This window comes from Schistocerca gregaria, chromosome 1 (genome assembly GCF_023897955.1).
Source record: "Schistocerca gregaria isolate iqSchGreg1 chromosome 1, iqSchGreg1.2, whole genome shotgun sequence".
Lineage (NCBI taxonomy): Eukaryota > Metazoa > Arthropoda > Insecta > Orthoptera > Acrididae > Schistocerca > Schistocerca gregaria.
The window spans coordinates 828,938,324-828,952,688 of NC_064920.1; the positions used below are offsets into that span (position 1 = coordinate 828,938,324).

Genomic DNA, 14,365 nt, shown 5'->3' on the forward strand with positions numbered 1-14,365 from the left:
AGAGTTACGGAGATGTTTAACAAACTCAAGTGGCAGACTCTGCAAGAGAGGCGCTCTGCATCGCGGTGTAGCTTGCTCGCCAGGTTTCGAGAGAGTGCGTTTCTGGATGAGGTATCGAATATACTGCTTCCCCCTACTTATACCTCCCGAGGAGATCATGAATGTATAATTAGAGAGATTAGAGCGTGCACGGAGGCTTTCAGACAGTCGTTCTTCCCGCGAACCATACGCGACTGGAACAGGAAAGGGAGGTAATGACAGTGGCATGTAAAGTGCCCACCGCCACACACCGTTGGGTGGCTTGCAGAGTATAAATGTAGATGTAGCATCACTAATCAAAATCTTGGGCATTCCTTATAAATCTGCATATTTGTGGAAATGCTACTAGGAATCAAGCTATACCCTTCACATGGTGACCAAAAACATGAAAAGAACAGCTAGAACTTTATCCAAAGAAATGTATAGGACACTATCCAGAAACAAAACTGAATTCACATTTACCAGTCACAACTGGAAATTTATTTGGCTAAATATCCACAACAATGGCATATCTTCTGATGTCAGTTCCACCTGTATAAAGACATCAATGGGACATAAGCCACAAATCAACAACTAGCAGACATAGATTTATTAGTCAAGAGCTGGGTGAGGAATGTCATTCTGCTGACATGTTGGAGCATTGTTTTAATTCTCAGAAAACAGCAGACACCATGGGCAGCAGCCACAGAATGAGAGCAGTCATGAACTGGATTAATGAGACACACATTTTGCCACACATGGTGCTTATTCCTTACTTATGCCCTTCTCTAATTCAAAAAAGGCTGCTACCCTGTGGATTCTTGGACACACAGTTCATGCAGTCATAGAGAGGCATATAATCAATCCAACAGATTGTCCCCCTTTCCTATGGAAAAACTACTAAATAGAGACAACCTACAAAAATGTGCTGGACAAGGAATTAGATATGCTATTGTGCAACGTGTCACATGGCAACACAAATTCCATAGAACTGTCTTTTAGGCTTTCCATGACTCTGCATCCTGGAGTATGAGCTATGGTGAAACTGGTGAAGAGTAAGGTAGTGTGGCCCAGGGTTGACAGACATTGCTGCAAGTACGCAAAGCAGTGTGCCAAGGATCATCAGAGTAAAACTGGCTGTCGCACCCTCGGTCTTCAAGGATCATTCATTATACCTTTGGACAGATTTGTGCACGTACATGTGGATGTTGTGGGCCCCCTTCTTATCCCAGTGGACTTTGGTCCTTTGTAAACTTAGTGGACTGCTTTGCTTAATGGCCAGAGGCTATCCCAGTTGCAGATGTCATGGCAGCTATAGTGGAAAAGACCATTCTAGGTGGCTGTATTGCAAGGTTCAAAACACTGTACACCATGATGACCAACAGGAGCAGAAAGTTTATGTCATCCTCGTTCTAGAAAACGCTAAGTCTATGCAGCTGTTCCCATATACATACCACCAGCTATCCTCCATCCAGCAATGGTATGGTGAAGAGGCTGCCTTGCACCTTGAAGCAGTAGTTAGTATACCGAGTTCTTTGAAGAGGTTTCTACAATACGTCCGTGAGTTTACTCCACAAATAATACGTATTACACGCTTTTGGACTCTGAAAACTTTTGTTTGACTTGAAGAGTTACCCCAAAATATTATACTATATGACATTATGGATTGAAAGTAGACAAAGTATGCAAGCTTTTTCACTTTTATGTCGCCTATTTCTGCTAACACTTGAATTGCAAATACAGATTTGTTAAGGGGTTTCTGCAGTTCTGTGGTGTGCTCCTCCCAACTGAATTTATTATCAAGTTGTAATCCCAGGAATTTAAGACTGTCAACCTCTTCTATCTGCTCTTCTTCGTACTTTATGCATATGCTGGGTGGAAACCCCTTACAAGTTCTGAATTGCATATAGTGAGTCTTTTCGAAGTTTAATGTCAGTGAATTGGCTCTAAACCATTTATTAATATCCATGAAAATATCATTAGTAGATCTTTCTAGAACTACACTCGACATACTATTTATTGCAATACTTGTGTCATCTGCAAACAAAATGAACTCTGCTTCTGGCAGTGTAACTGATGAGAGATCATTAATGTACACAAGAAAAAGCAATGGCCCTAAGATGGATCCTTGTGGGACACCACATGTAATTTCTTCCCATTCTGATGATGACTGATGAATTTATTCACTAGTCCTTTGCACTGACACCCTTTGTTTCCTGTTAGCGAGGTATGACTTGAACCATTTTGCAGCACTGCCCGTGACACCATAGAATTCTAATTTATTTAAAAGGATGTTTTGGTTCACACAATCGAATGCCTTTGACAAATCACAGAAAATACCTGCTGCTTGTAACTTGTTATTTAATGAATTAAGTACATTTTCACTGTAGGTGTAAATAGCATTTTTGATATCAGAACCCTTCAGAAATCCAAACTGTGTTCTTGATAATATGTTATTTGTGGTCAGATGGTTGAGAAGCTGCCTGTAGATTACTTTTTCTAAAATTTTTGAGAATGCTGGCAAAAGTGATATCGATCTGTAGTTTGATGGCATCTCTTTATCCCCTTTCTTGAATAGAGGCTTAACATCTGCATACTTCAGCCAGTCAGGAAATGTCCCAGTTATAATTGACTGGTTACACAAGTAACTTAGAATTGTGTGCTGCCACTCATCCTCTTAGGCCTGTGATTTGCAATCAAAGAAGATCTGTGGCATTCATCAGCACAGCTTATGTAGAGCAAAGAGCTACATCAACTAGCAGAGCTAATTACTGACAAGCCCTCTGACATTCCTCCTGCAGCCTTCATCACACCCACCTGTGGGACACAATGGCTCAAATACGGCCCTCCACCTCACAGTCTCATGGACACCAGAAAGTTTTCATGCACAAGGACCTATACAATGTGCCCTTTGTCTGGCTAAGGGATGACTGAATCAAACCACCTGCCATACCACCATACTGTGGCCAATACAAGGTCACAGCATGGACCTCACACTTTTAAACTTCAACATAATGGGAGATATGAAATGGTTTCTGTGGAACGACTGAAGTCAGCCCACTTGGGTCCAGAAGTGAGAAAGGACACCATGCCAGTACCTCCCACTGCACAACTTACAGCATCACTACAGCACAGTGCTGACTACCACCAGCAAGATCCACCACTGTAACAGGCTACGAAGACATTGCTCTACCATATTTGAGCAAACATCCCTACAAAGGGAAAAAGGATGCAAGCTTTTAATGTAGAAGTAGAATTTGTTAAGAGACACAATAAGTGTATGTTAGATGAATGTCCCACAAATGACAAAGTATTGTAGAATCACTGGGTTCTGCATCAGAAAGTTTCAGGTGGTTGAAGTTATTAAGAAAATGGGTGTTTGGAACAGTGCTGCAGATCCTTTTCTGTTTTATTGCAAATGGATTGGAAATATACTTTATGTAGCACTTCATGTCAATGATGGCTTAACTGTTGGCAGTGACTAGGAAAAAACTACTGCTTTTCTGAGTACTTCACAGTATGAATTTGATATAATAATAGACACCCTTGATAGTTTTCTTGGCATAAAAACAAAACAAAAAAATGAAGATGGAGCTTTTATGATAGAGAAGAAGATTTAGTAATTTACAGTGATGCTGATTTCACTGGCAAAAAGCTGACAAGGTGTTCCACAACTGGCATTGTAGAAAAGTACTACATTGAAACAAATCAATGAAAAGAACCAGTTGGCTGATCTTCAATGAGTTCAGTTTAATTTCAGGAAGTGAAACAGTTCAAATGGCTCTGAGCAGTATGGGACTTAGCTGCTGCGGTCATCAGTCCCCTAGAGCTTAGAACTACTTAAACCTAACTAACCTAAGGACATCACACACATCCATGCCCAAGGCAGGATTCGAACCTGCGACCGTAGCGGTCACATGGTTCCAGACTGTAGCGCCTAGAACCGCTCGACCACTCCGGCTGGCAGTGAAACAGTAATTATTCATTTGTTCATTTGCTTGATTTTTCCTTTTGGAGGAAGTGTTGTAAAAAATGAAAAAAGTGTAAGGGTTCAGTGTAAACTGTTACTCAGTGGTACTTTTAAAATATCCCAGAATTTTATAAAAACGGTTTGTAATACATTCTTTTCTGAATAGTTGGTATCATGTGAATAAACTGTCCACAAATGAAATGGTATTGGTTGAACTTCATAATTTTGCAACAATTTCAGTTGTTATTTTTGTGTGTTGCAGTGGCGGCTCACTGGTATATGTTCTGGGTGTTCACAAATTTTTAGATTCAGAAAAATTCATGAGTGTGAAATTAACACTGTATAACAGTTATGCTTATCAACAAGTTTATACAACTACGGCCACTGCCAATAATAATAACAACAGTAATAATAATGATAAGCTGTATAACTTATCTGACAAAAGAAAGAGTTGTTTTTGTGGAAGTTTATTGTTTTGTATATAATTAAGTACAGTTTAGGACAATAATGAAATAATGAGTAAGCTTTCACAATTCTCTGTTTCATATTTTTGCATAAGTGGGAGTTTTCATGCTTTTCTGGGTTGCAAATAAGATACCCTTACAGTGCAGCCACATAATAACTTGTGCTAACTGTACACTTCCTTGTTAAATGTTCATTTGTAATCATGCTTATTTGATTTTGTTACTCTCTCAATCAAAGGATCTGTTCTCAGAGGCTTTAGTTCCCTTGCAGACAACTTTTGCTTTTAATTTACTTTTTTGTTCCTAGAATTAGATTTTCACTCTGCAGTGGAGTGTGCACTTATATGAAACTTCCTGGCAGATTAAAGCTGTGTGGCAGACTGAGACTCGAACTCGGGCCATTGCCTTTTGTGAGCAAGTGCTCTACCAACTGAGCTACCCAATCATGACTCATGACCCATTCTCATAGCTTTACTTTTCTGTTAGCATTTAAAATAGATTCAACGTAGTTCATATTTACATTGCACACGATAGCTGATACTTGCACAATAAACAACCAACTCCAAACACAAAGTACCATTTGTGGAAATGATTAAACTCAAGCAGTAATGTCTATCAACATGGTCACTTGACTAGAACATAAATAAGGTCCTGAGACCTATAAAGGCATATTTTAGTGAATTTTCACATATACAATGTGGACCTAAAGCAGAAATAAACCTGCCTCACAATAAGATCATCAGATTTCAGAAGCATGAATAAATGCTACAGTCTCACGATCGATAGTGATATGCTTAGGTCTTTATGGTTCTCACAAGAGAAACTCCCCATCGCATCCTATGGATTTAGTGGCAAGAGGGCCTGACAGAAACTGAATACAGATCAAGCATGAAACCTGGAAGTAGGTGTGTTGAATAGTGAAAAAAAGCAAAATATAAACAATAAATGATCCTAGCTCGGGAAGTACAACATCAAACATGGACAAAGAGCTATGGAATTGTCATTAGGCAGTGATGGTGTTGGACTGAAAAGTGGATGAGCCTGTGTTCAGAGCTCCACCATGCCTTTTTTTCCACTGAATTATGAACTGTCCATCTGGTCACTGATGTTTCTGTTCATTATATTCAAATTTATGATTGTGTTGTGATGTAACATCTGTTTGCAATAACAAGGTGTAAGGAAGAGACCTGTAATGAAAGTTGATTCTGCGCAAGTACTCTGTTAGCAGCTGAAAGAAAGTGGCCCTCGAAGAGGAACCACAAATGTTTGATAACAAGGTGACAGTCAACTGAATCCTTCACCAGAAAAAACATCTGGTGTGTCATACACAGCATTAATGACAGTACGTGTGTCATATGATAGGAATCTCTTATTGACACACCTAACTTGTATGCCTGATGACTGAGTGAGATATGCCTCCTTGTCTGATTTTTGTGTTCATATGAATTTGAAGGTGATCATTCCCAAAGAAATGATGAAAACATAATGGTTCATCACATAAGCTGCAACAAATGCATGTAACAGTTTCACAACCGTTTTCCCTGTGTCCTATCAAAACATATGTTTTTAATATTTTTGTTGATCTGTTTTGGAAGTTTTGACTCTTGAATTCCTTTGTTGTAACATCATTCACATCTGTTTATTTGTTGTTTTCATTTCTGTGAGATGTCTATATGTTGTATTTCACCTGCTCTCACTATTCATCACATTTACTTGCAAAGTAGTGTATTCTTACCACATGACTCATTTTGTATGACCAATGTATAGTATGACATTTGCCAAAACTACAGAAAGAGAACAAACAATCCAATGACTGGACAGACAGTTGATAATCTTGTGAAAAGAGTAAATAAAAAAAAACTGGTCTGAGTGAGTTTTGAACACTGCTCATCCACTTTGTACTATAACACTGTGACCACATAACCACGGCACCATGGCTGTTCCAGTACATTATATGTTGTTCTTCTTAAGCCTGGATCATTCATTGTTCCTATTTTGCTTCTTTTTCACAGTTCAGTACACCTTCTTCCTATTTTCATGCTTGATCTGTGTTGAAGGCTATCCACTGGGTCATCTTACCACTAAATCTGAGGGGGAGGGGCAATGGGTTTCCCTTGTCAGTGCCTCAAATAGATTTCAGTATAATAAAATTCATGGCTTAATGTACTATAACTCATTCAGAAACCCATAAAAAAGGTTTACTTTCAGTACAACTTTAACATACACTGACATCTGATCTAATTTTACTACAGTCTATAGTGAGTGAATTTGCATATTCTGAGGAGCTTGCTATCATCTAGCAGTATTTATGCTGAGCAAATGGGGGTAAAAGTTTGCTGCAGTGTGCTACCACCTGGTGGCACTAATAAAGGCTTCTAGTTGAGAGGCAAGGGCTAGCTGTGCACATCTAAGCTGTGCACGTTGATTATCAAATCTGTATGTATTTGGCCCATAATCAAATTACATCATGCGAGTTGGGCATGCACAAAAGCTCCTTAAATGTTAACAACTGAAGGTGTGCTCGTGATCCTGTTGCAAGTTTTATGGAGTCCAGAGAAGCAGTAGCACTCTACATTTAAGTGCCATATCTTTTGGATTGCAGCATCTATGTTGAGTTTAACAGCATCCTAAGAAAAATAACCAATAAACCCACAATGTGACAAAAGTTTGAGTGTTCATGTGCTTTTGTGCTCTTATACAGCAGCCACCAATGATCTATTTCCTTTTTAGTAATGTTCAAAATTGTTTTTGCCATATTCTCAGAATAGTGAATTTCACATTTTTTAAATAAAATACTGGAGAATTTTGCAATGCTAGTGTTGATTGTGCAATAGCCACCAGAAAGAATACGGGAAGTGCACATCAGCATGGTGCGTCACGGACATTAGTTGCCGCAAGTACAGTCCCGTCCACTAGAGGGCACGTGTGAATTCGACCGCACCCTCTGCCGGTGAAACAACAACAACTCAGGCAGCACGGGCCGTGCCCAGTCAGTTCACATTGGGCATGCCTGGTCTACACTAGGTGAAGTGCGACGGAAATGTGAATTGTGTTACTACGCAATTGGCGACAAGTAGGGTCATTCTTTCGCATGTTGCATCATTGTTCCAGTTTTGCAGCTTATCCACAGCATGGAGGAATTAGTGCGGGTTTTTGTTGAGCAGAAGACGGAGCTCATGGCAACCAGGAAACAAGTGCTTCCAGCATTGCTCTCCACACAGTCTGCTCCAGTCTTCTCCCTTTCCCACGTATGACAAGACAGCAGAGGATTGGGACGCATATGAACATCGCCTTTGGCAGCATTTCCAGGTGTTTCATGTTGCCGATGTGGAAGTATGTCATGCTCTTTTCTTGTCTTGGATATCTCCCTCACTGTATCAAGTTTTGCGGCAGCTAGCGCTGTTGCAGGAACCCTCGTCCTTGTCTTTTGATGCATTGCGTTCATTGCTGTCTTCATATTATCGCCACCACACGCATGTTGTGGCAGCTAGGGTCGAGTTCTATCAATGCAAGAAACATCCCCATCAGTCTTACCGGGCGTGGGCCGCTGTCCTGCACGGTCTTAGTCACAAGTGTCATTTTGTCACGGAGCAGTCGCGAGAGTCGTATGCCCACGTTATGGCGCGCGATGTCATTGTTCGTTCAGCCCCTCAGCCCATGATAGGAAGGTCTGGCAACAGGCCCTGCAGTTGGAAGACCCTTCCCTTGAGGAAGTCCTATCCACTGCTCAATCGTATGAAGTCTCCCATGCTGCAGGTCAACAGTTGGAAGCGTGACGTGACATCGCGGCGGTTCAGGGCAGCTCGGCCGCATCCACTGCATCTGAGGTGGACGACATGTGAGCAGTACAATCTGGCCGTTACAGCCGCTCCATGGCGTGTAAACAGAGTTCCGGCCACCGGCCCCTGTTATCATCCCGTGCGTCATGTTATATACATCATGATAGGGCAGAGTGCCCCCAGCAGTGGGCCGTTTGTCGCAAATGTAATAAAAAAGGACACATTGTTAAAGTTTGCCGCTCAGCCTCAAAAGAAATGAAGGAAGCAGGTACAGAGGACATTGACGTTGACATTCAGGAAGTTTCATTGGGCCAAGCTTCCGACACATCGGCACACAAACTCTTTATCGAGGTGTCGGTTCGGTCGCGCCGATTACAACTGCAAGTAGATACGGGTGTGGCAGTTTCCTTGTTGAATGCACAAACTTACTCCGACCTTGGGTTGCCCCCACTGGCGCCAGTTTACCGGCGTCTACGCAGGTATGGTAAACAGTTCATTCCCCTACTGGGTCAATTCACTACTGACTTTACTCACAAATCATTCATTCGGCCTCTTACTTTTATTGTTGTCAGTGATGAGAGCTCCGCTACCCTTTTTGTGTTGGATGTCTCTCAATCTTTCGGTTTTTCTATCGCAGACACCAAACAGTTGGTCTCCAAAGATGTTCCCTATCAATCATTGCAATCTTTGATCTCTGACTTTAAGGATATCTTTGAGGAGGGCCTGGGGCATGTTTCAGACTTTGAAGCTCACTTGATGTTGAAGGTGACAGCTCGCCCGCATTTCCTATGTGCGAGGCAGATCCCCTTGGCTCTCTGCCCTCAGGTAAAAGCAGAGCTAGACTGGCTGACAGCCCTCAGGATCATTCTTCGCATTTCTTCTAATGAGTGGGCTTCGCCCCTCGTTATTGTTAGGAAACCCTCGGCAAAATTACGTCTTTGTGGTGATTTCAAGGCCACCATTAATTCCCAATTGGTGGTGGACACCTATCCCTTGCCTCGTTCTGATTAATTGTTCTCCGCCGTGGCGGGAGGCCAATATTTTTCGAAAATGGATCTTTTGGAGGCTTATCATCAGATACCACTTGATGAGGACTCCAAACGGCTGGCAATCGTCAACACCCCATTTGGCCTTTACCAATACCAGCGGTTGGCCTTCGGAATATCCAGTGCCCCAGTGATATTTCAGCATTATCTTGAGCAAGTCACATCAACAATCCCTCATTGTATTAATTACCTGGATGACATAATTGTCACAGGACATAGCATGAAGGAACACTTGAACAACCTTTGAACCATCTTCTTCAAATTCAGGTCTGTGGGTCTGCGTTGCAACCTGCGTAAGTTGAACTTCTTCCAACCGTCCATTGAGTATGTGGGCTACACCATCTCTCAGCACAGCGTCCAGCCGTTAGGAAGTTTGGTCCAAGGTATCGTCGACCTTCCATGGCCCACTTTGCTGAAGAAGTTACAAACTTTTTTAGGCAAGGTGGGTGACTCCAGCCTCCCAATGGACATGGAGGTCATCACTACTGCATGACGCTCCACCTTCTGACGCATTGGATCACAGTGGCTTCACCCTCTGAAGGAGGAGGAGTGCAGTAGCCACCAGAAAGATCACGGGAGGTGCATATCGGCATGGCGTGTCATGGACAGTAGTTGCCACAAGCAAAGTCCTGTCCACCAGAGGGCACACGAGAATTTGGCTACACCCTCTGCCGGCGGAACAACAACAACTCAGGCAGCACGGGTCGTACTCAGTCAGTTCACATTGGGCATGCCTAGCACACAGTTCCCGGTCTACACTAGGTGAAGTGCGACAGAAACGTGAATCGTGTTACTACAGATTGAGTTTCAACTCTTAACTACAGCTTGTTCTATGAATTATGTTGAAGAGTCTCTTCCTATCAGACTGAATCTACTTTGAACAGCAAGAGATTGCAATCTGTAGTGAGACTTAATGCTAAATCATGAACGATACTTACACAAACAGTCTTATTGAGTATCGTATAACATAGTTCTCCAGTGGACAACTTTTTGTTGCTTGGTGAAATGTGAGTTCACACAAAAAAAATATGTACGTAAGAAACAGAAAAAAGTTCATAATCCTGTTTTCTATTAAATTCACACTAAGATGAATTTGGTAAATATTTTGCTTATAATTTGTAAGCTGTTCTTGTACCATTAAAAACTTGCGAATAAAAGTTTCTAGTTGTGTTCCTTTTCCTGTCTACTGGAAGACGGATAAATAAGTAATTGTGTGATACCAAGTATTCAACTATTCCTGAAATTATTCATAAAATTGTGGTTCATGAGATTTACAGTCACCTTAAGGGGCAGACTCAGTGTAGATGCCCACTGATAACTGAAAACAAGAATGGCAATGAGAAGGCCAAGGTTTTGAATATTAACTGGGTCCGACAGATGCAACAAGCATTTGAAAACACTAAATACTGTTTTTCTCATTCTACAACTCTGGCACACCCACTACCCACAGCACACCTGATACCTCTGATATGAGTGATTTTGTGATAGGTCCTGGTCTCTAGCAGTCAGTAGTATGTGTGCAAAAGTTACTATGTTTATTTTCCAAAAAGTTGATGGACTCCCAGCAGTGGCTGGCCTATAACAGAGAACTGTTGGCAGTATATGAAGTAAAATGCTACTTTAAAGATGACATTGAGGGCAGACCTTTGATAGGCTGTACAAATTATCACCACCTAGCAGATTCTGTTTGCAACCCAGTAAAAGATTGTTGCTCACAACATATGGACTACATTGAGCAACTTACAATAGATGCCCAACATCTTCATGGCACCAACAATGTTGTGGCCAATTTCCTTTCATGGATCTGTGCCCTCTGAGCAGGTATTGATTTTTAAACACTTGCAACAGACACACAATTAAGCAAACTACTACATGACAACATAACAGGACTCTGCATCAAATGATGCGATATTCCTGGCTCAATATGAGTACTATGCAATGTCCCACAAAAACATCTTTGTCCGCCAGTATCACTCACCATGAGGTCAGCTATTTTTGATAAATTACATGCCTTGGGATATGACCTACAACAAAGATTGTCACAGGTTACTTCATATGGCCAAAAGTCAAGAAAGACTGCATTTCTTAGACACAGGCGTATACTGCCTGCCAATGTTTTAAAATAGGATGGTGGGCACAACCACAATGCAGCTGTTATTCTATCCTCAAGGGCCATTTTCAGCCTGTCCACTTAGACCTCATTGGACCCCTCCCCGATTCGAATGCATATTGATATATACTTTAAGCAACTGACAGAGTAATACACAAGGCCAAGGCTATACCCTGATGAGGCCACTGTACAAGCATTTGTCAATCTATGGACTTTCAGTCTTGGCCAGTTAATCAAAATAACAACAGACTAAGACAGACAATTTGAGTCGGCACTTTTACACAACTATGTCACTTTCATGGTGTTCAGCACTTCTGAAAAACAGTTTATCAACTACATGGTAATGAAACAGTAAAGCAAACAGCTTTTATATGTCATGGAGGGGAATGGACAGACATGCTACTGTGGTTTCTTTTAGATATATTTTCAGCTTATAAAGAAAGTTTCTGCATGTCTCTGGCAGAACTCCTTTATGGAGACCTGCTCATTCTTCCAGTGGACTTCACAAAGCCATCCCAACAGCCTACAAACAAAGGGCTGCCACAGCTCAGCTGCAAAATCAACGAACACGTTGTACACCTCAAAATACCATCCTAGCAGGGACATGGTTCTCAGAAAAACGTCACACATAAATCTCTGCAGGACTGTAACCAAGTCATGCTGTGAGGTGATGCTGTCTGATGCGTATTACACCCACCCTACTCAGGCTCACATGAGTGATTAGATGGGAAGACAACTCCTTTGACTTTTACTACACTGCAAATTGAGTACTATTACAGTCAACAGACTTAAACCAGTGTAGACCCTGTTTGATGCTGTTGACAAGCTTGCAGATAATATTAATGATATAGATGAACTTCTGCACATTGACCTGGATGACAATGTAATTACAGTGTGCACCAGTTCTGACATGAGGAGATCTCAGTCAAACTAATCGATGATCTCCTTGTTGTGGAAGGATAACATGATGAGCAACATTTCCAGGATGGCACACTCCCAAGAACATTCTCGTGATGACACAGATCTGGCTTCCACCAAATCAAAATTATCAGCATTCAGTGTTCTCAAGCTCATAGCTGCTAAAAAAACAGCCTCAACTCCAGCATTCGCCACTGGAGCAAGATACACACACTGCTACAGCACCATCACCTCCCTTACTCTAGCCTCCAAATCCGTTTTGGATGACATCACTGGCTACCATCTAACCTGCACCCTGCTACCAATCGAACATGCTCCACATACTCATTGCACTGAGAACCAGTCGAGCTGTGCTCCTGTGTAAGCAGCCAGCCAGAGCATGGGTGGTCACATGCATCTGTAGTTTGCAGCAGCACCATCCAAACCCCTGTGCTCTGTACTACCAGGAAGGAGCTCTGTAGTGACCTAGCAGGTATTGCATGATGGAGTGTGAGAAAAATTTCTTGAACAGCACTATGGTTCTGCCACAGGACAATCTCTAAGTAGTCCATTCTGAGCTTCTATGGTGTACACAGGTTCTATGATGTATCTCTGCCTAGTAATAAAATGTAGATTAACATTATTCATGCCCTCTGTTATTTAACTGACCTAGCCATTCTGTTTAGCTTTCCCAAACATCATCATTACCTTTGTATTTTAAAGGTCATTGAAATCTGTCTTTTTCAGAGTAGTGATTAATTCATTTCTGATCTTTCATTAACATTAATTAAAAGGATGTTAAATTTTTAAGGGCACCAAATGAAAGTTTCTATTAACATGTAAGACACAACAAAAGCAGTAGTTGGTTTCCACTGAAATTTCTACAATTGTTTAGTGTTGTGTAAAATGTACCTTCATCTTATGTAAACATGATGGTTCAGTAATGAGTGACTAAAATATAGGCAGAAACTGATAATTCTTATAGTCTGATCTACTGAAAGCTAAAATAAAATTTTCAGGTAATAAATAGATCATACCAAGACTTACTGACAGTATATTTTTCCCATTGTCTTATGATTTAACCCTAAATAGTCCTCCTGGTTCAAATGAACCAATCTCCAGTCATATATATATATATATATATATATATATATATATATATATATATATATATATATATATATATATAAAATAGAAAGAAACTTCCACATGGGAAAAATATATTAAAAACAAAGATTCCAAGACTTACCAAGCGGGAAAGCGCCGGCAGCCAGGCACATGAACAAAACACACAAACACACACACACAATTACTAGCTTTCGCAACCGATGGTTGCTTCTTCAGGAAGGAGAGGGAAAGACGAAAGGATGTGGGTTTTAAGGGAGAGGGTAAGGAGTCATTCCAATCCCAGGAGCAGAAAGACTTCCCTTAGGGGAAAAAATGGACAGGTGTACACTCACAAACACACACACACACACACACATACATATCCATCTGCACATACACAGACACAAGCAGACATATTTAAAGGCCAATATGTAAGGCCTTTAAATATGTCTGCTTGTGTCTGTGTATGTGCGGATGGATATGTATGTGTGTGTGTGTGTGTGTGTGTGTGTGTGTGTGCGCGAGTGTACACCTGTCCATTTTTTCCCCTAAGGGAAGTCTTTCCGCTCCCGGGATTGGAATGACTCCTTACCCTCTCCCTTAAAACCCACATCCTTTCGTCTTTCCCTCTCCTTCCTGAAGAAGCAACCATCGGTTGCGAAAGCTAGTAATTCTGTGTGTGTGTTTTGTTCACGTGCCTGTCTGCCGGCGCATATATATATATATATATATATATATATATATATATATATATATATATATATATATTAGAAAGAAACTTCCACATGGGAAAAATATATTAAAAACAAAGATTCCAACACTTACCAAGCGGGAAAGCGCCGGCAGACAGGCACATGAACAAAACACACAAACACACACACAGAATTGCTAGCTTTCGCAACCGATATGTCTGCTTGTGTCTGTGTATGTGCGGATGGATATGTGTGTGTGTGTGCGAGTGTACATCTGTCCTT

At 41.2% G+C, this 14,365-nt stretch overlaps 1 protein-coding gene across 1 annotated transcript in view; it reads right to left on the reverse strand.

Annotated features, from left to right (window-relative positions):
• LOC126271945 (matrix metalloproteinase-14-like) overlaps positions 1-14,365 on the reverse strand; it is a 116,369-nt gene that overhangs the window by 50,395 nt on the left and 51,609 nt on the right. The window lies entirely within an intron of this gene.